This window comes from Pristiophorus japonicus, unplaced genomic scaffold (genome assembly GCF_044704955.1).
Source record: "Pristiophorus japonicus isolate sPriJap1 unplaced genomic scaffold, sPriJap1.hap1 HAP1_SCAFFOLD_45, whole genome shotgun sequence".
Lineage (NCBI taxonomy): Eukaryota > Metazoa > Chordata > Chondrichthyes > Pristiophoridae > Pristiophorus > Pristiophorus japonicus.
The window spans coordinates 5,190,485-5,212,588 of record NW_027254352.1 but is presented as its reverse complement, the minus strand read 5'-3'; the positions used below and the strand labels follow the sequence as shown (position 1 = coordinate 5,212,588).

General features: G+C 44.4%; 16 non-coding genes across 16 annotated transcripts; all 16 read right to left on the bottom strand.

Moving 5' to 3' along the window:
* Positions 1 to 726: 726 nt before the first annotated feature.
* trnas-gcu (transfer RNA serine (anticodon GCU)) lies at positions 727 to 808 on the bottom strand. Its single transcript has one exon. It is a non-coding gene; the product is annotated as a tRNA-Ser (tRNA).
* A 245-nt stretch (positions 809 to 1,053) lies between these two features.
* Positions 1,054 to 1,142, bottom strand: trnar-ucg (transfer RNA arginine (anticodon UCG)). The gene is given in 2 exon segments: positions 1,054 to 1,089; positions 1,106 to 1,142. It is a non-coding gene; the product is annotated as a tRNA-Arg (tRNA).
* A 1,924-nt stretch (positions 1,143 to 3,066) lies between these two features.
* On the bottom strand, positions 3,067 to 3,148 carry trnas-gcu (transfer RNA serine (anticodon GCU)). Its single transcript has one exon. It is a non-coding gene; the product is annotated as a tRNA-Ser (tRNA).
* Positions 3,149 to 5,418: 2,270 nt separating this feature from the next.
* On the bottom strand, positions 5,419 to 5,503 carry trnas-gcu (transfer RNA serine (anticodon GCU)). Its single transcript has one exon. It is a non-coding gene; the product is annotated as a tRNA-Ser (tRNA).
* Positions 5,504 to 5,748: 245 nt separating this feature from the next.
* On the bottom strand, positions 5,749 to 5,837 carry trnar-ucg (transfer RNA arginine (anticodon UCG)). The gene is given in 2 exon segments: positions 5,749 to 5,784; positions 5,801 to 5,837. It is a non-coding gene; the product is annotated as a tRNA-Arg (tRNA).
* A 2,267-nt stretch (positions 5,838 to 8,104) lies between these two features.
* On the bottom strand, positions 8,105 to 8,193 carry trnar-ucg (transfer RNA arginine (anticodon UCG)). Its single transcript is given in 2 exon segments — positions 8,105 to 8,140; positions 8,157 to 8,193. It is a non-coding gene; the product is annotated as a tRNA-Arg (tRNA).
* Positions 8,194 to 10,117: 1,924 nt separating this feature from the next.
* Positions 10,118 to 10,199, bottom strand: trnas-gcu (transfer RNA serine (anticodon GCU)). The gene has a single exon. It is a non-coding gene; the product is annotated as a tRNA-Ser (tRNA).
* Positions 10,200 to 10,444: 245 nt separating this feature from the next.
* Positions 10,445 to 10,533, bottom strand: trnar-ucg (transfer RNA arginine (anticodon UCG)). Its single transcript is given in 2 exon segments — positions 10,445 to 10,480; positions 10,497 to 10,533. It is a non-coding gene; the product is annotated as a tRNA-Arg (tRNA).
* A 1,926-nt stretch (positions 10,534 to 12,459) lies between these two features.
* On the bottom strand, positions 12,460 to 12,541 carry trnas-gcu (transfer RNA serine (anticodon GCU)). Its single transcript has one exon. It is a non-coding gene; the product is annotated as a tRNA-Ser (tRNA).
* A 245-nt stretch (positions 12,542 to 12,786) lies between these two features.
* trnar-ucg (transfer RNA arginine (anticodon UCG)) lies at positions 12,787 to 12,875 on the bottom strand. The gene is given in 2 exon segments: positions 12,787 to 12,822; positions 12,839 to 12,875. It is a non-coding gene; the product is annotated as a tRNA-Arg (tRNA).
* Positions 12,876 to 14,801: 1,926 nt separating this feature from the next.
* Positions 14,802 to 14,883, bottom strand: trnas-gcu (transfer RNA serine (anticodon GCU)). Its single transcript has one exon. It is a non-coding gene; the product is annotated as a tRNA-Ser (tRNA).
* A 245-nt stretch (positions 14,884 to 15,128) lies between these two features.
* On the bottom strand, positions 15,129 to 15,217 carry trnar-ucg (transfer RNA arginine (anticodon UCG)). The gene is given in 2 exon segments: positions 15,129 to 15,164; positions 15,181 to 15,217. It is a non-coding gene; the product is annotated as a tRNA-Arg (tRNA).
* A 1,925-nt stretch (positions 15,218 to 17,142) lies between these two features.
* trnas-gcu (transfer RNA serine (anticodon GCU)) lies at positions 17,143 to 17,224 on the bottom strand. The gene has a single exon. It is a non-coding gene; the product is annotated as a tRNA-Ser (tRNA).
* Positions 17,225 to 17,468: 244 nt separating this feature from the next.
* trnar-ucg (transfer RNA arginine (anticodon UCG)) lies at positions 17,469 to 17,557 on the bottom strand. Its single transcript is given in 2 exon segments — positions 17,469 to 17,504; positions 17,521 to 17,557. It is a non-coding gene; the product is annotated as a tRNA-Arg (tRNA).
* Positions 17,558 to 19,480: 1,923 nt separating this feature from the next.
* Positions 19,481 to 19,562, bottom strand: trnas-gcu (transfer RNA serine (anticodon GCU)). The gene has a single exon. It is a non-coding gene; the product is annotated as a tRNA-Ser (tRNA).
* A 245-nt stretch (positions 19,563 to 19,807) lies between these two features.
* On the bottom strand, positions 19,808 to 19,896 carry trnar-ucg (transfer RNA arginine (anticodon UCG)). The gene is given in 2 exon segments: positions 19,808 to 19,843; positions 19,860 to 19,896. It is a non-coding gene; the product is annotated as a tRNA-Arg (tRNA).
* Positions 19,897 to 22,104: the final 2,208 nt, after the last annotated feature.

Genomic DNA, 22,104 nt, shown 5'->3' with positions numbered 1-22,104 from the left:
TGCAGGACCAATAATGAGGCAAATGAGAGATAAAACTATGCCCAGCTGGCCATCACAGCAAGTGATCGCAAGTACAATCCAGCTTCTGAAATCACGTTTTATGACGTTAAATGTGCTATATAAATGCAAGTTGTTTTTGTAGTTGAAATTAACTTCATGAAGTGTTTATGTTTATTCAATATACACTCAAATGATTTTCCGTGCACAAACCCGTTAACTTTGTCCCACTGCTGGCCACTATGCAGCCACGCATGCGCAATGCAGCGCCAGGAGCTTGTGAGCATCCTGTGCTGGTCTGCTCGATGGTTGCGCGATCATGCAGCCACGCGCTCACATGTCTAGCGGCTGTTAGAAGCGGAACTTTGAGTAAAATATGGCGGGGCTCGACCGGGATTTGGCCCGTGACCTCTCGCATTTCAAATGTGATAATTCCGAAGGGAGAATCGTAACAGTGGACCAACGAGGCGCCGACAGTGAAAAGCGCAGCTCTCAGATTCTGACGGTGGTGAGAAATGATATTATGGCCCATCGTGCATGTGCTGTCTCTCAGATACCTATCTAATTAGTGCCCCTCGCCATTGTACTGCAACTGTTCTCCTTTTGACGAATACATTATTAATTTGAGACATGACAGGAGGAAAGTACAGCATCCCTGTAAGTAAAAGGGGAATTTGGCGATGAGGTTAAATGTGAATGTCAAAAAGTGGTTACGCTGCAAGCCAACCACGACGAGAATGGGATTCGAAACCATGCGTGCAGAGCACAATGGATTAGCAGTCCATCGCCTTAACCTCTCGGCCACCTCGTCTCTGCTATAAGACATCGTCAGCCATTCAATCTCCTGCTTTTTGTATCCAAGCAGAAATAATGTGCAAGAAAGTGCACTTCACAGCTTGCTCTGCACGTGCATGCAGATCGACAATGATGAAAACTTGCCATGAGATTCTTCAAGCAAACAGCCTTCCTTCACTTCAGGTGAGTGACTGGAAGAGATGGTTGGTTTCTCGGCAGAATCACAAGAAATAATATAAAATTTCACGTAGCGAGCTAAGTTGACAGCGGCAGGACTCGAACCTGCAATCTTCTGATAACTTTGCTGTTATAATCGAAGTCAGACGCCTTATCCATTAGGCCACGCGGCCGCTGCCAGCATCATTCATTGTGTTGTTGTGCATATTGCGAGCAAATTCGGGGCAACTGCAATATCAAGGAGTGGATTTAGGAAAAGATGAGCATATTTCGAGTGAATGAACAGATGCACTGCGATCTGGGTGCGCACCGGCGCAGGCAACCCCAAAGTAAATTGGAACACTGTACTTTAACAATTCGGTCATTGCAGCTGAAATCATACTCCATCTCAAACAATACAGTATGACCCGGGTTTATGAGAAAATCCGTTTTGAAGGGAAAGATTATGAACCGGAACTGACAACCAGCCCATTTAAACAGACACAGAATGATCCGGGATTGCAAGGACATCCATTTTACCCAGATGCAGAATGACCCTTGACTGACAGCAGTTCCCTTTTAAAAGAATAAAGTGAGATTTCGATCATCCCTGAAGGCAATTGTGCAGTGGGGCTCAGGACCACGCGGCGCAGAGACTGTTATTGAAGCCACAGGTGATAGACAAGGAGGGAGGGACGTAAAACCAGCCCAGTCTGAAACACACAAACAAACTAAAATTCCTTAACCTCCAAAGGCAGCTTTTGAAATTTGAAATTGGAAATCCGGGACAGACAGCACATCCCTTTTAAACAGACACAGAATGATGAGGGTCTGATAGCACACCATTTACAGAGACAGAGAATGATCTCGGACAGACAGCAAATCCCCTTAAAAGGGACACGGAAATAGAATGAATAAAAACAGATAAATATGTAAATCTCGGCAGGTCGTGCAGATTTTGTGGAGGAAGAATCCGGTTTCACGTTCTGTTGGATAATCATTCCGATATTACAGGAAAAAGTTAAAGATTACAGATATTTTCAACAAAAATAGCGCCTGGAAAAAATATGCAGCGAGAAAGTTCAAATGGGAACGTCTGTGATACAGCGGAACGCAGGAGTGATTAAATAATACATGGCACAAAGGAGAAAGGCAAAGTGGATGGTAATCGGGCAATAACGTAACAAAGGATGGTCCAGAGGAGGTGTTAGTGGGAACAGCAGAACCATTACCAGACAATGGGAGCGATGCTTATCATCCGATACGTTGAACCTGATGTTGAGGCCAGAAGACGAGAACATGCCTACAATATAGGCTATCACCGCCTTTTAATCAGACCAGGCAGCTTTGCCAGCCCGGATTGATTTCCTGTCCGCTTTGAATTCGGCAGCCAAGGGACGAATTCAAAAGTCAGCTTCTCTCATCTTTTCAGCTCTAGAGACAAAGGACGCACTCATATTCAGGGCAGAGGTGGAGATTGACGCTGAATGTATGCTTATCCCAATTGAGGTGAACTTATGCGTACAGACAGGAAGATATACTGATCAAGTATCGGCCGGAACCAAACAAGGCTTTAGGTTATCCAACGAGTCACAGAGCCGAGTACCTCTGAGATATTTTAACTTTACTCAGTTTGGCGGGTTTCACTTTGCTCTGGGATTTCGATGCTAAGGGAACATCGGCGTAAAATCAAACGTTTTAACGTGAAATACGTCTGTTTTCTCACATGTCGAGCGGCTGTTGGACGCGGAACTTTGAGTAAAACATGGCGGGGCTCGTCCGGGATTTGGCCCGTGACCTCTTGCATTTCAAATGTGATCATTCCGAAGGGAGAATCATAACCGTGGACCAACGAGCCGCCGACAGTGAAAAGCGCAGCTCTCAGATTCTGACGGTGGAAAGGAATGATATTATGGTCCATCGTGCATGTGCTGTCTCTCAGATACCTATCTAATTAGTGCTCCTCGCCATTGTACTGCAACTGTTCACCTTTTGACGAATATATTACTAATTTGAGACATGACAGGAGGAAAGTACAGCATCCCTGTAAGTAAATGGGGAATTTGGCGATGAGGTTAAATGTGAATGTCAAAAGCTGGTTAAGCTGCAAGGCAACGACGATGAGAATGGGATTCGAACCCATGCGTGCAGAGCACAATGGATTAGCACTCCATCGCCTTAACCTCTCGGCCACCTCGTCTCTGCTATAATGCATCGTCAGCCATTCAATCTCCTGCTTTTCGTATCCAAACAGAAATAATGTGCAAGAAAGTCCACTTCACAGCTTGCTCTGCCCGTGCATGCAGATCGACAATGATGAAAACTTTCCATGAGATTCTTCAAGCAAACAGCCTTCCTTCACTTCAGGTGAGTGACTGGAAGAGATGGGTGGTTTCTCGGCAGAATCACAACAAAGAATATAAAATTTCACGTAGCGAGCTAAGTTGACCACGGCAGGACTCGAACCTGCAATCTTCGGATAACTTTGCTGTTGTAATCGAAGTCAGACGCCTCATCCATTAGTCCACGCGTCCGCTGCCAGCGCCTTTCATTGTGTTGTTGTTTTTATTGCGAGCAAATTCGGGGCAACTGCAATATCAAGCAGTGAATTTCGGAAAACATGAGCATATTTCGAGTGAATGAACAGATGCACTGCGATCTGGGTGCGCACCGGTGCAGGCAACCCGAATGTAAATTGGAACACTATACTTTAACAATTCGGTCATTGCAGCTGAAATCATACTCCTTCTCAAACAATACAGGATGACCCGGGTTTATGAGAAAATCCGTTTTAAAGGGAAAGATTATGAACCGGAACTGACAACCAGCCCATTTAAACAGACACAGAATGATCCGGGATTGCAAGAACATCCCTTTTACCCAGATGCAGAATGACCCTTGACTGACAGCAGTTCCCTTTTAAAAGAATAAAGTGAGATTTCGAACATCCCTGAAGGCAATTGTGCAGTGGGGCTCAGGACCACGCGGCGCAGAGACTGTTATTGAAGCCACAGGTGAAAGACAGGCAGGAAGGAAGGAAGGAGGGAGGGACGTAAAACTAGCCCAGTCTGAAACACACAAACAAACTAAAATTCCTTAACCTCCAAAGGCAGGTTTTGAAATTTGAAATTGGAAATCCGGGACAGACAGCACATCCCTTTTTAACAGACATAGAATGATGAGGGTCTGATAGCACACCATTTTACAGAGACAGAGAATGATCTCGGACAGACAGCAAATCCCCTTAAAAGGGACACGGAAATAGAATGAATAAAAACAGATAAATATGTAAATCTCGGCAGGTCGTGCAGATTTTGTGGAGGAAGAATCCGGTTTCACGTTTGTCGGATAATCATTCCGATATGACTGGAAAAAGTTAAAGATTACAGATGTTTTCAACGAAAATAGCGCCTGGAAAAAATATGCAGCGAGAAAGTTCAAATGGGAACGTCTGCGATACAGCGGAACGCAGGAGTGATTAAATAATACATGGCACAATGGAGAAAGGCAAAGTGGGTGGTAATCGGGCAATATCGTAACAAAGGATGGTCCAGAGGAGGTGTTAGTGGGAACAGCAGAACCATTACCAGACAACGGGAGCGGTGCTAATCATACGATACATTGAAGCTAATGTTGAGGCCAGAAGACGAGAACATGCCTACAATTTAGGGTATCACCGCCTTTTGATCAGACCAGGCAGCTTTGCCAGCACGGATTGATTTCCTGTCCGCTTTGAATTCGGCAGCCAAGGGACGAATTCAAAAGGCAGCTTCTCTCATCTTTTCAGCTCTAGAGACACAGGACGCACTCATATTCAGGGCAGAGGTGGAGATTGACGCCGAATGTATGCTTATCCCAATTGAGGTGAACTTATGCGTACAGACAGGAAGATATACTGATCAAGTATCGGCCGGAAACAAACAAAGCTTTAGGTTATCCAACGAGTCACAGAGCCGAGTACCTCTGAGATATTTTAACATTACTCAGTTTGACGGGTTTCACTTTGCTCTGGGATTTGGATGCTAAGTAAACATCGGCGTAAAATCACACGTTTTAACGTGAAATACGTCTGTTTTCTCACATGTCGAGCGGCTGTTAGAAGCGGAACTTTGAGTAAAACATGGCGGGGCTCGTCCGGGATTTGGCCCCTGACCTCTCGCATTTCAAATGTGATCGTTCCGAATGGAGAATCATAACCGTGGACCAACGAGCCGCCGACAGTGAAAAGCGCAGCTCTCAGATTCTGACGGTGTTGAGAAATGATATTATGGCACATCGTGCATGTGCTGTCTCTCAGATACCTATCTAATTAGTACCCCTCGCCATTGTATTGCAACTGTTCTCCATTTGACGAATATATTATTAATTTGTGACATGACATGAGGAAAGTACAGCATCCCTGAAAGTAAAAGGGGAATTTGGCGATGAGATGAAATGTGAATGTCAAAAAGTGGTTAAGCTGCAAGCCAACGACGAGGAGAATGGGATTCGAATCCATGCGTGCAGAGCACAATGTATTAGCAGTCCATCGCCTTAACCTCTCGGCCACCTCGTCTCTGCTATAAGAAATCGTCAGCCATTCAATCTCCTGCTTTTTGTATCCAAACAGAAATAATGTGCAAGAAAGTCCACTTCACAGCTTGCTCTGCCCGTGCATGCAGATCGACAATAATGAAAACTTGCCATGAGATTCTTTCAGCATACAGCCTTCCTTCACTTCAGGTGAGTGACTGGAAGAGATGGTTGGTTTCTCGGCAGAATCACAACAAAGAATATAAAATTTCACTTGGCGTGCTAAGTTGACCGCGGCAAGACTCGAACCTGCAATCTTCTGATAACTTTGCGGTTGTAATCGAAGTCAGACGCCTTATCCATTAGGCCACGCGGCCGCTACCAGCACCATTCATTGCGTTGTTGTGTATATTGCGAGCAAATGCGGGGCAACTGCGATATCAATTAGTGGATTTCGGAAAAGATGAGCATATTTCGAGTGAATGAACAGATGCACTGCCATCTGGATGCGCACCGGCGTAGGAAACCCCAATGTAAATTGGAACACTATAGTTTAACAATCGGTCATTGCAGCTGAAATCATACTCCTTCTCAAACAATACAGGATGACCCGGGTTTATGAGAAAATTCGTTTTGAAGGAAAAGATTATGAACCGGAACTGACAACCAGCCCATTTAAACAGACACAGAATGATCCGGGATTGCAAGGACATCCCTTTTACCCACATGCAGAATGACCCTTGCCTGACAGCAGTTCCCTTTCAAAAGAATAAAGTGAGATTTCGAACATCCCTGAAGGCAATTGTGCAGTGGGGCTCAGGACCACGCGGCGCAGAGACTGTTATTGAAACCACAGTTAAAGACAAGCAGGAAGGAAGGAAGGATGGAGGGAGGGACGTAAAACCAGCCCAGTCTGAAACACACGAACAAACTAAAATTCCTTAACCTCCAAAGGCAGGTTTTGAAATTTGAAATTGGAAATCCGGGACAGACAGCACATCCCTTTTAAACAGACACAGAATGATGAGGATCTGATAGCACACCATTTTACAGAGACAGAGAATGATCTCGGACAGTCAGCAAATCCCCTTAAAAGGGACACGGAAATAGAATGAATAAAAACAGATAAATATGTAAATCTCGGCAGGTCGTGCAGATTTTGTGGAAGAAGGATCCGGTTTCACGTTTGTCGGATAATCATTCCGATATTACAGGAAAAAGTTAACGATTACAGATGTTTTCAACAAAAATAGCGCCTGGAAAAAATATGCAGCGAGAAAGTTCAAATGGGAACGTCTGTGATACAGCGGAACGCAGGAGTGATTAAATAATATATGGCACAATGGAGAAAGGCAAAGTGGGTGGTAATCGGGCAATAACGTAACAAAGGATGGTCCAGAGGAGGTGTTAGTGGGAACAGCAGAACCATTACCAGACAATGGGAGCGGTGCTTATCATCCGATACGTTGAACCTAATGTTGAGGCCAGAAGACGAGAACATGCCTACAATATAGGGTATCACCGCCTTTTAATCAGACCAGGCAGCTTTGCCAGCACGGATTGATTTCCTGTCCGCTTTGAATTCGGCAGCCAAGGGACGAATTCAAAAGGCAGCTTCTCTCATCTTTTCAGCTCTAGAGACACAGGACGCACTCATATTCAGGGCAGAGGTGGAGATTGATGCTGAATGTATGCTTATCCCAATTGAGGTGAACTTATGCGTACAGACAGGAAGATATGCTGATCAAGTATCGGCCGGAATCAAACAAGGCTTTAGGTTATCCAACGAGTCACAGAGCCGAGTACCTCTGAGATATTTTAACTTTACTCAATTTGGCGGGTTTCACTTTGCTCTGGGATTTGGATGCTAAGGAAACATCGGCGTAAAATCACACGTTTTAACGTGAAATACGTCTGTTTTCTCACATGTCGAGCGGCTGTTAGAAGCGGAACTTTGAGTAAAACATGGCGGGGCTCGTCCGGGATTTGGCCCGTGACCTCTCGCATTTCAAATGTGATCATTCCGAATGGAGAATAATAACCGTGGACCAACGAGCCGCCGACAGTGAAAAGCGCAGCTCTCAGATTCTGACGGTGGTGAGAAATGATATTATGGCCCATCTTGCATGTGCTGTCTCTCAGATATCTATCTAATTAGTGCCCCTCGCCATTGTACTGCAACTGTTCTCCATTTGACGAATATATTATTAATTTGTGACATGACATGAGGAAAGTACAGCATCCCTGTAAGTAAAAGGGAAATTTGGCGATGAGGTGAAATGTGAATGTCAAAAAGTGGTTAATCTGCAAGCCAACGACGACGAGAATGGGATTCGAACCCATGCGTGCAAAGCACAATAGATTAGCAGTCCGTCGCCTAAACCTCTCAGCCACCTCTTTCCTGCTATAATATATCGTCACCCATTCAATCTCCTGCTTTTTGTATCCAAACAGAAATAACGTGCAAGAAGTCCACTTCACAGCTTGCTCTGCCCGTGCATCCAGATCGACAATGATGAAAACTTGCCATGAGATTCTTTAAGCAAACAGCCTTCCTTCACTTCAGGTGAGTGACTGGAAGAGATGGCTGGTTTCTCGGCAGAATCACAACAAAGAATATAAAATTTCACGGAGCGAGCTAAGTTGACCGCGGCAGGACTCGAACCTGCAATCTTCTGATAACTTTGCGGTTGTAATCGAAGTCAGACGCCTTATCCATTAGGCCACGCGGTCGCTGCCAGCACCAGTCATTGTGTTGTTGTGTATATTGCGAGCAAATTCGGGGCAACTGCAATATCAAGGAGTGGATTTTGGAAAAGATGAACATATTTCGAGTGAATGAACAGATGCACTGCGACCTGGGTGCGCACCGGCGCAGGCAACCCCAATTTAAATTGGAACACTATAGTTTAACAATTCGGTCATTGCAGCTGAAATCATACTCCTTCTCAAAAAATACAGGATGACCCGGGTTTATGTGAAAATCCGTTTTAAAGGGAAAGATTATGAACCGGAACTGACAACCAGCCCATTGAAACAGACACAGAATGATTCGGGATTGCAAGGACATCCCTTTTACCAGATGCAGAATGACCCTTGACTGACAGCAGTTCCCTTTTAAAAGAATAAAGTGAGATTTCGATCATCCCTGAAGGCAATGGTGCAATGGGGCTCAGGATCACGCGGTGCAGAGACTGTTATTGAAGCCACAGGTGATAGACAAGGAGGGAGGGACGTAAAACCAGCCCAGTCTGAAACACACAAACAAACTAAAATTCCTTAACCTCCAAAGGCAGGTTTTGAAATTTGAAATTGGAAATCCGGGACAGACAGCACATCCCTTTTAAACAGACACAGAATGACGAGGGTCTGCTAGCACACCATTTTACAGAGACAGAGAATGATCTCGGACAGACAGCAAATCCCCTTAAAAGGGACACGGAAATAGAATGAATAAAAACAGATAAATATGTAAATCTCGGCAGATCGTGCAGATTTTGTGGAGGAAGAATCCGGTTTCACGTTCTGTCGGATAATCATTCCGATATTACAGGAAAAAGTTAAAGATTACAGATGTTTTCAACAAAAATAGCGCCTGGAAAAAATATGCAGCGAGAAAGTTCAAATGGGAACGTCTGTGATACAGCGGAACGCAGGAGTGATTAAATAATACATGGCACAATGGAGAAAGGCAAAGTGGGTGGTAATCGGGCAATAACGTAACAAAGGATGGTCCAGAGGAGGTGTTAGTGGGAACAGCAGAACCATTACCAGATAATGGGAGCGGTGCTTATCATCCGATACGTTGAACCTAATATTGAGGCCAGAAGACGAGAACATGCCTACAATATAGGGTATCACCGCCTTTTAATCAGACCAGGCACCTTTGCCTGCACGGATTGATTTCCTGTCCGCTTTGAATTCGGCAGCCAAGGGACGAATTCAAAAGGCAGCTTCTCTCATCTTTTCAGCTCGAGAGACACAGGACGCACTCATATTCAGGGCAGAGGTGGAGATTGACGCTGAATGTATGCTTATCCCAATTGATATGAACTTATGCGTACAGACAGGAAGATATACTGATCAAGTATCGGCCGGAACCAAACAAGGCTTTAGGTTATCCAACGAGTCACAGAGCCGAGTACCTCTGAGATATTTTAACTTTACTCAGTTTGACGGGTTTCACTTTGCTCTGGGATTTGGATGCTATGGGAACATCGGCGTAAAATCACACGTTTTAACGCGGAATACGTCTGTTTTCTCACATGTCGAGCGGCTGTTAGAAGCGGAACTTTGAGTAAAACATGGCGGGGCTCGTCCGGGATTTGGCCCGTGACCTCTCGCATTTCAAATGTGATCATTCCGAAGGGAGAATCATAACCGTGGACCAACGAGCCGCCGACAGTGAAAAGCGCAGCTCTCAGATTCTGACGGTGGAGAGAAATGATATTATGGCCCATCGTGCATGTGCTGTCTCTCAGATACCTATCTAATTAGTGCCCCTCGCCATTGTACTGCAACTGTTCTCCATTTGACGAATATATTATTAATTTGTGACATGACATGAGGAAAGTACAGCATCCCTGTAAGTAAAAGGGGAATTTGGCGATGAGGTGAAATGTGAATGTCAAAAAGTGGTTAAGCTGCAAGCCAACGACGACGAGAATGAGATTCGAACCCATGCGTGCAAAGCACAATGGATTAGCAGTCCATCGCCTTAACCTCTCGGACACCTCTTCTCTGCTATAATATATCGTCAGCCATTCAATCTCCTGCTTTTTGTATCCAAACAGAAATAATGTGCAAGAAAGTTCACTTCACAGCTTGCTCTGCCCGTGCATGCAGATCGACAATGATGAAAACTTGCCATGAAATTCTTTAAGCAAACAGCCTTCCTTCACTTCAGGTGAGTGACTGGAAGAGATGGCTGGTTTCTCGGCAGAATCACAACAAAGAATATAAAATTTCATGGAGCGAGCTAAGTTGACCGCGGCAGGACTCGAACCTGCAATCTTCTGATAACTTTGCGGTTGTAATCGAAGTCAGACGCCTTATCCATTAGGCCACGCGGTCGCTGCCAGCACCAGTCATTGTGTTGTTGTGTATATTGCGAGCAAATTCGGGGCAACTGCAATATCAAGGAGTGGATTTAGGAAAAGATGAACATATTTCGAGTGAATGAACAGATGCACTGCGACCTGGGTGCGCACCGGCGCAGGCAACCCCAATTTAAATTGGAACACTATAGTTTAACAATTCGGTCATTGCAGCTGAAATCATACTCCTTCTCAAAAAATACAGGATGACCCGGGTTTATGTGAAAATCCGTTTTAAAGGGAAAGATTATGAATCGGAACTGACAATCAGCCCATTGAAACAGACACAGAATGATTCGGGATTGCAAGGACATCCCTTTTACCCAGATGCAGAATGACCCTTGACTGACAGCAGTTCCCTTTTAAAAGAATAAAGTGAGATTTCGATCAGCCCTGAAGGCAATGGTGCAATGGGGCTCAGGATCACGCGGTGCAGAGACTGTTATTGAAGCCACAGGTGATAGACAAGGAGGGAGGGACGTAAAACCAGCCCAGTCTGAAACACACAAACAAACTAAAATTCCTTAACCTCCAAAGGCAGGTTTTTAAATTTGAAATTGGAAATCCGGGACAGACAGCACATCCCTTTTAAACAGACACAGAATGATGAGGGTCTGATAGCACACCATTTTACAGAGACAGAGAATGATCTCGGACAGACAGCAAATCCCCTTAAAAGGGACACGGAAATAGAAATGTATAAAAACAGATAAATATGTAAATCTCGGCAGATCGTGCAGATTTTGTGGAGGAAGAATCCGGTTTCACGTTCTGTCGGATAATCATTCCGATATTACAGGAAAAAGTTAAAGATTACAGATGTTTTCAACAAAAATAGCGCCTGGAAAAAATATGCAGCGAGAAAGTTCAAATGGGAACGTCTGTGATACAGCAGAACGCAGGAGTGATGAAATAATACATGGCACAATGGAGAAAGGCAAAGTGGGTGGTAATCGGGCAATAACGTAACAAAGGATGGTCCAGAGGAGGTGTTAGTGGGAACAGCAGAACCATTACCAGATAATGGGAGCGGTGCTTATCATCCGATACGTTGAACCTAATGTTGAGGCCAGAAGACGAGAACATGCCTACAATATAGGGTATCACCGCCTTTTAATCAGACCAGGCAGCTTTGCCAGCACGGATTGATTTCCTGTCCGCTTTGAATTCGGCAGCCAAGGGACGAACTCAAAAGGCAGCTTCTCTCATCTTTTCAGCTCGAGAGACACAGGACGCACTCATATTCAGGGCAGTGGTGGAGATTGACGCTGAATGTATGCTTATCCCAATTGAGGTGAACTTATGCGTACAGACAGGAAGATATACTGATCAAGTATCGGCCGGAACCAAACAAGGCTTTAGGTTATCCAACGAGTCACAGAGCCGAGTACCTCTGAGATATTTTAACTTTACTCAGTTTGACGGGTTTCACTTTGCTCTGGGATTTGGATGCTATGGGAACATCGGCGTAAAATCACACGTTTTAACGCGGAATACGTCTGTTTTCTCACATGTCGAGCGGCTGTTAGAAGCGGAACTTTGAGTAAAACATGGCGGGGCTCGTCCGGGATTTGGCCCGTGATCTCTCGCATTTCAAATGTGATCATTCCGAAGGGAGAATCATAACCGTGGACCAACGAGCCGCCGACAGTGAAAAGCGCAGCTCTCAGATTCTGACGGTGGTGAGAAATGATATTATGGCCCATCGTGCATGTGCTGTCTCTCAGATACCTATCTAATTAGTGCCCCTCGCCATTGTACTGCAACTGTTCTCCATTTGACGAATATATTATTAATTTGTGACATGACATGAGGAAAGTACAGCATCCCTGTAAGTAAAAGGGGAATTTGGCGATGAGGTGAAATGTGAATGTCAAAAAGTGGTTAAGCTGCAAGCCAACGACGACGAGAATGAGATTCGAACCCATGCGTGCAAAGCACAATGGATTAGCAGTCCATCGCCTTAACCTCTCGGACACCTCTTCTCTGCTATAATATATCGTCAGCCATTCAATCTCCTGCTTTTTGTATCCAAACAGAAATAATGTGCAAGAAAGTTCACTTCACAGCTTGCTCTGCCCGTGCATGCAGATCGACAATGATGAAAACTTGCCATGAAATTCTTTAAGCAAACAGCCTTCCTTCACTTCAGGTGAGTGACTGGAAGAGATGGCTGGTTTCTCGGCAGAATCACAACAAAGAATATAAAATTTCACGGAGCGAGCTAAGTTGACCGCGGCAGGACTCGAACCTGCAATCTTCTGATAACTTTGCGGTTGTAATCGAAGTCAGACGCCTTATCCATTAGGCCACGCGGTCGCTGCCAGCACCAGTCATTGTGTTGTTGTGTATATTGCGAGCAAATTCGGGGCAACTGCAATATCAAGGAGTGGATTTAGGAAAAGATGAACATATTTCGAGTGAATGAACAGATGCACTGCGACCTGGGTGCGCACCGGCGCAGGCAACCCCAATTTAAATTGGAACACTATAGTTTAACAATTCGGTCATTGCAGCTGAAGTCATACTCCTTCTCAAAAAATACAGGATGACCCGGGTTTATGTGAAAATCCGTTTTAAAGGGAAAGATTATGAACCGGAACTGACAACCAGCCCATTGAAACAGACACAGAATGATTCGGGATTGCAAGGACATCCCTTTTACCCAGATGCAGAATGACCCTTGACTGACAGCAGTTCCCTTTTAAAAGAATAAAGTGAGATTTCGATCAGCCCTGAAGGCAATGGTGCAATGGGGCTCAGGATCACGCGGTGCAGAGACTGTTATTGAAGCCACAGGTGATAGACAAGGAGGGAGGGACGTAAAACCAGCCCAGTCTGAAACACACAAACAAACTAAAATTCCTTAACCTCCAAAGGCAGGTTTTGAAATTTGAAATTGGAAATCCGGGACAGACAGCACATCCCTTTTAAACAGACACAGAATGATGAGGGTCTGATAGCACACCATTTTACAGAGACAGAGAATGATCTCGGACAGACAGCAAATCCCCTTAAAAGGGACACGGAAATAGAAATGAATAAAAACAGATAAATATGTAAATCTCGGCAGATCGTGCAGATTTTGTGGAGGAAGAATCCGGTTTCACGTTCTGTCGGATAATCATTCCGATATTACAGGAAAAAGTTAAAGATTACAGATGTTTTCAACAAAAATAGCGCCTGGAAAAAATATGCAGCGAGAAAGTTCAAATGGGAACGTCTGTGATACAGCAGAACGCAGGAGTGATGAAATAATACATGGCACAATGGAGAAAGGCAAAGTGGGTGGTAATCGGGCAATAACGTAACAAAGGATGGTCCAGAGGAGGTGTTAGTGGGAACAGCAGAACCATTACCAGATAATGGGAGCGGTGCTTATCATCCGATACGTTGAACCTAATATTGAGGCCAGAAGACGAGAACATGCCTACAATATAGGGTATCACCGCCTTTTAATCAGACCAGGCAGCTTTGCCTGCACGGATTGATTTCCTGTCCGCTTTGAATTCGGCAGCCAAGGGACGAATTCAAAAGGCAGCTTCTCTCATCTTTTCAGCTCGAGAGACACAGGACGCACTCATATTCAGGGCAGAGGTGGAGATTGACGCTGAATGTATGCTTATCCCAATTGAGGTGAACTTATGCGTACAGACTGGAATATATACTGATCAAGTATCGGCCGGAACCAAACAAGGCTTTAGGTTATCCAACGAGTCACAGAGCCGAGTACCTCTGAGATATTTTAACTTTACTCAGTTTGACGGGTTTCACTTTGCTCTGGGATTTGGATGCTATGGGAACATCGCCGTAAAATCACACGTTTTAACGCGAAATACGTCTGTTTTCTCACATGTCGAGCGGTTGTTAGAAGCGGAACTTTGAGTAAAACATGGCGGGGCTCGTCCGGGATTTGGCCCGTGACCTCTCGCATTTCAAATGTGATCATTCCGAAGGGAGAATCATAACCGTGGACCAACGAGCCGCCGACAGTGAAAAGCGCAGCTCTCAGATTCTGACGGTGGTGAGAAATGATATTATGGCCCATCGTGCATGTGCTGTCTCTCAGATACCTATCTAATTAGTGCCCCTCGCCATTGTACTGCAACTGTTCTCCATTTGACGAATATATTATTAATTTGTGACATGACATGAGGAAAGTACAGCATCCCTGTAAGTAAAAGGGGAATTTGGCGATGAGGTGAAATGTGAATTTCAAAAAGTGGTTAAGCTGCAAGCCAACGACGACGAGAATGAGATTCGAACCCATGCGTGCAAAGCACAATGGATTAGCAGTCCATCGCCTTAACCTCTCGGCCACCTCTTCTCTGCTATAATATATCGTCAGCCATTCAATCTCCTGCTTTTTGTATCCAAACAGAAATAATGTGCAAGAAAGTCCACATCACAGCTTGCTCTGCCCGTGCATGCAGATCGACAATGATGAAAACTTGCCATGAAATTCTTTAAGCAAACAGCCTTCCTTCACTTCAGGTGAGTGACTGGAAGAGATGGCTGGTTTCTCGGCAGAATCACAACAAATAATATAAAATTTCACGGAGCGAGCAAAGTTGACCGCGGCAGGACTCGAACCTGCAATCTTCTGATAACTTTGCGGTTGTAATCGAAGTCAGACGCCTTATCCATTAGGCCACGCGGTCGCTGCCAGCACCAGTCATTGTGTTGTTGTGTATATTGCGAGCAAATTCGGGGCAACTGCAATATCAAGGAGTGGATTTAGGAAAAGATGAACATATTTCGAGTGAATGAACAGATGCAAGGCGACCTGGGTGCGCACCGGCGCAGGCAACCACAATGTAAATTGGAACACTATAGTTTAACAATTCGGTCATTGCAACTGAAATCATACTCCTTCTCAAAAAATACAGGATGACCCGGGTTTATGTGAAAATCCGTTTTAAAGGGAAAGATTATGAACCGGAACTGACAACCAGCCCATTGAAACAGACACAGAATGATTCGGGATTGCAAGGACATCCCTTTTACCCAGATGCAGAATGACCCTTGACTGACAGCAGTTCCCTTTTAAAAGAATAAAGTGAGATTTCGATCATCCCTGAAGGCAATGGTGCAATGGGGCTCAGGACCACGCGGCGCAGAGACTGTTATTGAAGCCACAGGTGATAGACAAGGAGGGAGGGACGTAAAACCAGCCCAGTCTGAAACACACAAACAAACTAAAATTATTTAACCTCCAAAGGCAGGTTTTGAAATTTGAAATTGGAAATCCGGGACAGAAAGCACATCCCTTTTAAACAGACACAGAATGATGAGGGTCTGATAGCACACCATTTTACAGAGACAGAGAATGATTTCGGACAGACAGCAAATCCCCTTAAAAGGGACACGGAAATAGAATGAATAAAAACAGATAAATATGTAAATCTCGGCAGATCGTGCAGATTTTATGGAGGAAGAATCCGGTTTCAAGTTCTGTCGGATAATCATTCCGATATTACAGGAAAAAGTTAAAGATTACAGATGTTTTCAACAAAAATAGCGCCTGGAAAAAATATGCAGCGAGAAAGTTCAAATGGGAACGTCTGTGATACAGCGGAACGCAGGAGTGATTAAATAATACATGGCACAATGGAGAAAGGCAAAGTGGGTGGTAATCGGGCAATAACGTAACAAAGGATGGTCCAGAGGAGGTGTTAGTGGGAACAGCAGAACCATTACCAGATAATGGGAGCGGTGCTTATCATCCGCTACGTTGAACCTAATGTTGAGGCCAGAAGACGAGAACATGCCTACAATATAGGGTATCACCGCCTTTTAATCAGACCAGGCAGCTTTGCCAGCACGGATTGATTTCCTGTCCGCTTTGAATTCGGCAGCCAAGGGACGAATTCAAAAGGCAGCTTCTCTCATCTTTTCGGCTCGAGAGACACAGGACGCACTCATATTCAGGGCAGAGGTGGAGATTGACGCTGAATGTATGCTTATCCCAATTGAGGTGAACTTATGCGTACAGACAGGAAGATATACTGATCAAGTATCGGCCGGAACCAAACAAGGCTTTAGGTTATCCAACGAGTCACAGAGCCGAGTACCTCTGAGATATTTTAACTTTACTCAGTTTGACGGGTTTCACTTTGCTCTGGGATTTGGATGCGAAGGGAACATCGGCGTAAAATCACACGTTTTAACTTGAAATACGTCTGTTTTCTCACATGTCGAGCGGCTGTTAGAAGCGGAACTTTGAGTAAAACATGGCGGGGCTCGTCCGGGATTTGGCCCGTGACCTCTCGCATTTCAAATGTGATCATTCCGAAGGGAGATTCATAACCGTGGACCAACGAGCCGCCGACAGTGAAAAGCGCAGCTCTCAGATTCTGACGGTGGTGAGAAATGATATTATGGCCCATCGTGCCTGTGCTGTCTCTCAGATACCTATCTAATTAGTGCCCCTCGCCATTGTACTGCAACTGTTCTCCATTTGACGAATATATTATTAATTTGTGACATGACATGAGGAAAGTACAGCATCCCTGTAAGTAAAAGGGGAATTTGGCGATGAGGTGAAATGTGAATGTCAAAAAGTGTTTAAGGTGCAAGCCAACGACGACGAGAATGAGATTCGAACCCATGCGTGCAAAGCACAATGGATTAGCAGTCCATCGCCTTAACCTCTCGGACACCTCTTCTCTGCTATAATATATCGTCAGCCATTCAATCTCCTGCTTTTTGTATCCAAACAGAAATAATGTCCATAAAGTCCACTTCACAGCTTGCTCTGCCCGTGCATGCAGATCGACAATGATGAAAACTTGCCATGAAATTCTTTCAGCAAACAGCCTTCCTTCACTTCAGGTGAGTGACTGGAAGAGATGGTTGGTTTCTCGGCAGAATCACAACAAAGAATATAAAATTTCACGGAGCGAGCTAAGTTGACCGCGGCAGGACTCGAACCTGCAATCTTCTGATAACTTTGCGGTTGTAATCGAAGTCAGACGCCTTATCCATTAGGCCACGCGGTCGCTGCCGGCACCAGTCATTGTGTTGTTGTGTATATTGCGAGCAAATTTGGGGCAACTGCAATATCAAGGAGTGGATTTCGGAAAAGATGAACATATTTCGAGTGAATGAACAGATGCACTGCGACCTGGGTGCGCACCGGCGCAGGCAACCCCAATGTAAATTGGAACACTATAGTTTAACAATTCGGTCATTGCAGCTGAAATCATACTCTTCTCAAAAAATACAGGATGACCCGGGTTTATGTGAAAATCCGTTTTAAAGGGAAAGATTATGAACCGGAACTGACAACCAGCCCATTGAAACAGACACAGAATGATTCGGGATTGCAAGGACATCCCTTTTACCCAGATGCAGAATGACCCTTGACTGACAGCAGTTCCCTTTTAAAAGAATAAAGTGAGATTTCGATCATCCCTGAAGGAAATGGTGCAATGGGGCTCAGGACCACGCGGCGCAGAGACTGTTATTGAAGCCACAGGTGATAGACAAGGAGGGAGGGACGTAAAACCAGCCCAGTCTGAAACACACAAACAAACTAAAATTCCTTAACCTCCAAAGGCAGGTTTTGAAATTTGAAATTGGAAATCCGGGACAGACAGCACATCCCTTTTAAACAGATATAAAAAAATGAGGTTCTGATAGCACACCATTTTACAGAGACAGAGAATGATCTCGGACAGACAGCAAATCCCCTTAAAAGGGACACGGAAATAGAATGAATAAAAACAGATAAATATGTAAATCTCGGCAGGTCGTGCAGATTTTGTGGAGGAAGAATCCGGTTTCACGTTTGTCTGATAATCATTTCGATATTACAGGAAAAAGTTAACGATTAGAGATGTTTTCAACAAAAATAGCGCCTGGAAAAAATATGCAGCGAGGAAGTTCAAATGGAAACGTCTGTGATACAGCGGAACGCAGGAGTGATTAAATAATACATGGCACAATGGAGAAAGGCAAAGTGGGTGGTAATCGGGCAATAACGTAACAAAGGATGGTCCAGAGGAGGTGTTAGTGGGAACCGCAGAACCATTACCAGACAATGGGAGCGGTGCTTATCATGCGATACGTTGAACCTAATGTTGAGGCCAGAAGACGAGAACATGCCTACAATATAGGGTATCACCGCCTTTTAATCAGACCAGGCAGCTTTGCCAGCCCGGATTGATTTCCTGTCCGCTTTGAATTCGGCAGCCAAGGGACGAATTCAAAAGGCAGCTTCTCTCATCGTTTCAGCTCTAGAGACACAGGACGCACTCATTTTCAGGGCAGAGGTGGAGATTGACGCTGAATGTATTCTTATCCCAATTGAGGTGAACTTATGCGTACAGACAGGAAGATATACTGTTCAAGTATCGGCCGGAACCAAACAAGGCTTTAGGTTATCCAACGAGTCACAGAGCCGAGTACCTCTGAGATATTTTAACTTTACTCAGTTTGACGGGTTTCACTTTGCTCTGGGATTTGGATGCTAAGGGAACATCGGCGTAAAATCACACGTTTTAACGTGAAATACGTCTGTTCTCTCACATGTCGAGCGGCTGTTAGAAGCGGAACTTTGAGTAAAACATGGCGCGGCTCGTCCGGGATTTGGCCCGTGACCTCTCGCATTTCAAATGTGATCATTCCGAAGGGAGAATCATAACCGTGGACCAACGAGCCGCCGACAGTGAAAAGCGCAGCTCTCAGATTCTGACGGTGGTGAGAAATGATATTATGGCCCATCGTGCATGTGCTGTCTCTCAGATACCTATCTAATTAGTGCCCCTCGCCATTGTACTGCAACTGTTCTCCATTTGACGAATATATTATTAATTTGTGACATGACATGAGGAAAGTACAGCATCCCTGTAAGTAAAAGGGGAATTTGTCGATGAGGTGAAATGTGAATGTCAAAAAGTGGTTAAGCTGCAAGCCAACGACGACGAGAATGGGATTCGAACCCATGCGTGCAGAGCACAATAGATTAGCAGTCCATCGCCTTAACTTCTCGGCCACCTCTTCTCTGCTATGATATATCGTCAGCCATTCAATCTCCTGCTTTTTGTATCCAAACAGAAATAATGTGCAAGAAAGTCCACATCACTGCTTGCTCTGCCCGTGCATGCAGATCGACAATGATGAAAACTTGCCATGAGATTCTTCAAGCAAACAGCCTTCCTTCACTTCAGGTCAGTGACTGGAAGAGATGATTGGTTTCTCGGCAGAACCACAACAAAGAATATAAAATTTCACGTAGCGAGCTAAGTTGACCGCGGCAGGACTCGAACCTGCAATCTTCTGATAACTTTGCGGTTGTAATCGAAGTCAGACGCCATATCCATTAGGCCACGCGGCCGCTGCCAGCACCATTCATTGTGTTGTTGTGTATATTGCGAGCAAATTCGGGGCAACTGCAATATCAAGGAGTGGATTTAGGAAAAGATGAGCATATTTCGAGTGAATGAACAGATGCACTGCGATCTGGCTGCGCACCGGCGCAGGCAACCCCAATGTAAATGGGAACACTATAGTTTAACAATTCGGTCATTGCAGCTGAAATCATACTCCTTCTCAAACAATACAGGATGACCCGGGTTAATGAGAAAATCCGTTTTAAAGGGAAAGATTATGAACCGGAACTGACAACAAGCCCATTTAAACAGACACAGAATGATCCGGGATTGCAAGGACATCCCTTTAACCAGATGCAGAATGAGACTTGACTGACAGCAGTTCCCTTTTAAAAGAATAAAGTGAGATTTCGATCATCCCTGAAGGCAATTATGCAGTGGGGCTCAGGACCACGCGGCGCAGAGACTGTTATTGAAGCCACAGGTGATAGACAGGCAGGAAGGAAGGAGGGAGGGACGTAAAACCAGCCCAGTCTGAAATATATAAATATTTAACATTTTTAGAAAATAAATGCATTTAAATTGTATTTTAAAAAAATTGAATTTGAGTTGCTTTAAAGAAATAAATAATTGATTCATAATCTATGTATTTTGTTATTGAACGAAGGCTGTGTAACTATAAGAATTCCATTGGAAATGAGAGGTGCAGTCAGTAAATACCCAAACACAGTACGCCCCTGGTGGAAGACAAGCAATGATGGAAGATGTGGGCTACAAGGGCGATCTTTTAAAGTCGAGTGTATCATTCTGCTGGATCTGACAGCAGCTGCTTGTGCTGTGAAAGAGGTCAAATGTAATAGAGCCCAGCGCAGGCAGAACTGAAAAAGCACAGTTATTTTGGAAGTTAAAAATTTGCGATTATATATAAATATACACATATATATATATATATATATATACATGTATAAACAAAGTCAGTCAGTCAGTCATGTCATGTATTGGTTTGATTTGATTTGAATTTGAAAATAAGGATGGAGGATGTCATCATATCACACAGCCCAAACGCAAACCCTGTCTAAAATCGCTATATTTCTAACTTGTGTATTTTCCCTTCTTTCAGATGTGGAATACCAAAATCCCACAGCAGATTCTTCTACCGTCAGAGAGTCCACTAAGGAGTGTTCAATCAAATCAGTACGGTTTCAAGTTGCATTTAATGCATTTTTCTCACATGACAGTAAGATCGCACAGCACGTTTGCACACACTCTAGATTACACAAACACACAAACAAACTAAAATTCCTTAACCTCCAAAGGCAGGGTTGAAATTTGAAAATGGAAATCCGGGACAGACAGCACATCCCTTTTAAACAGACACAGAATGATGAGGATCTGATAGCACACCATTTTAAAGAGACAGAGAATGATCTCGGACAGACAGCACATCCCCTTAAAATGGGACACGGAAATAGAATGAATAAAAACAGATAAATATGTAACACTCGGCAGGTCGTGCAGATTTTGTGGAGGAAGAATCCGGTTTCATGTTCTGTCGGATAATCATTCCGATATTTCAGGAAAAAGTTAAAGATTACAGATGTTTTCAACAAAAATAGCGCCTGGAAAAAATACTCAGCGAGAAAGGTCAAATGGGAACGTCTGAGATACAGTGGAACGCAGGAGTGATTAAATAATAAATGGCACAATGGAGAAAGGCAAAGTGGGTGGTAATCGGGCAAGAACGTAACAAAGGATAGTCCAGAGGAGGTGGTAGTGGGAATAGCAGAACCATTACCAGAAAATGGGAGCGGTGCTTTTGATCCGATACGTTGAACATCATGTTGAGGCCAGAAGACGAGAACATGCCTACAATAGAGGGTGTCACCGCCTTTTAATCAGACCAGGCAGCTTTTCCAGCCCGGATAGATTTCCTATCCGCTTTGCATTCGGCAGCCAAGGGACGAATTCAAAAGGCAGCTTCTCTCATCTTTTCAGCTCTAGAGAAACAGGACGCACTCATATTCAGGGCAGAGGTGGAGATTGACGCTGAATGTCTGCTTCTCCCAATTGAGGTGAAGTTATGCGTACAGACAGGAAGCTATACTGATCAAGTATTGGCCGGAACCAAACAAGGCTTTAGGTTATCCAACGAGTCACAGAGCCGAGTACCTGTGAGATATTTTAACTTTACTCAGTTTGGCGGGTTTCACTTT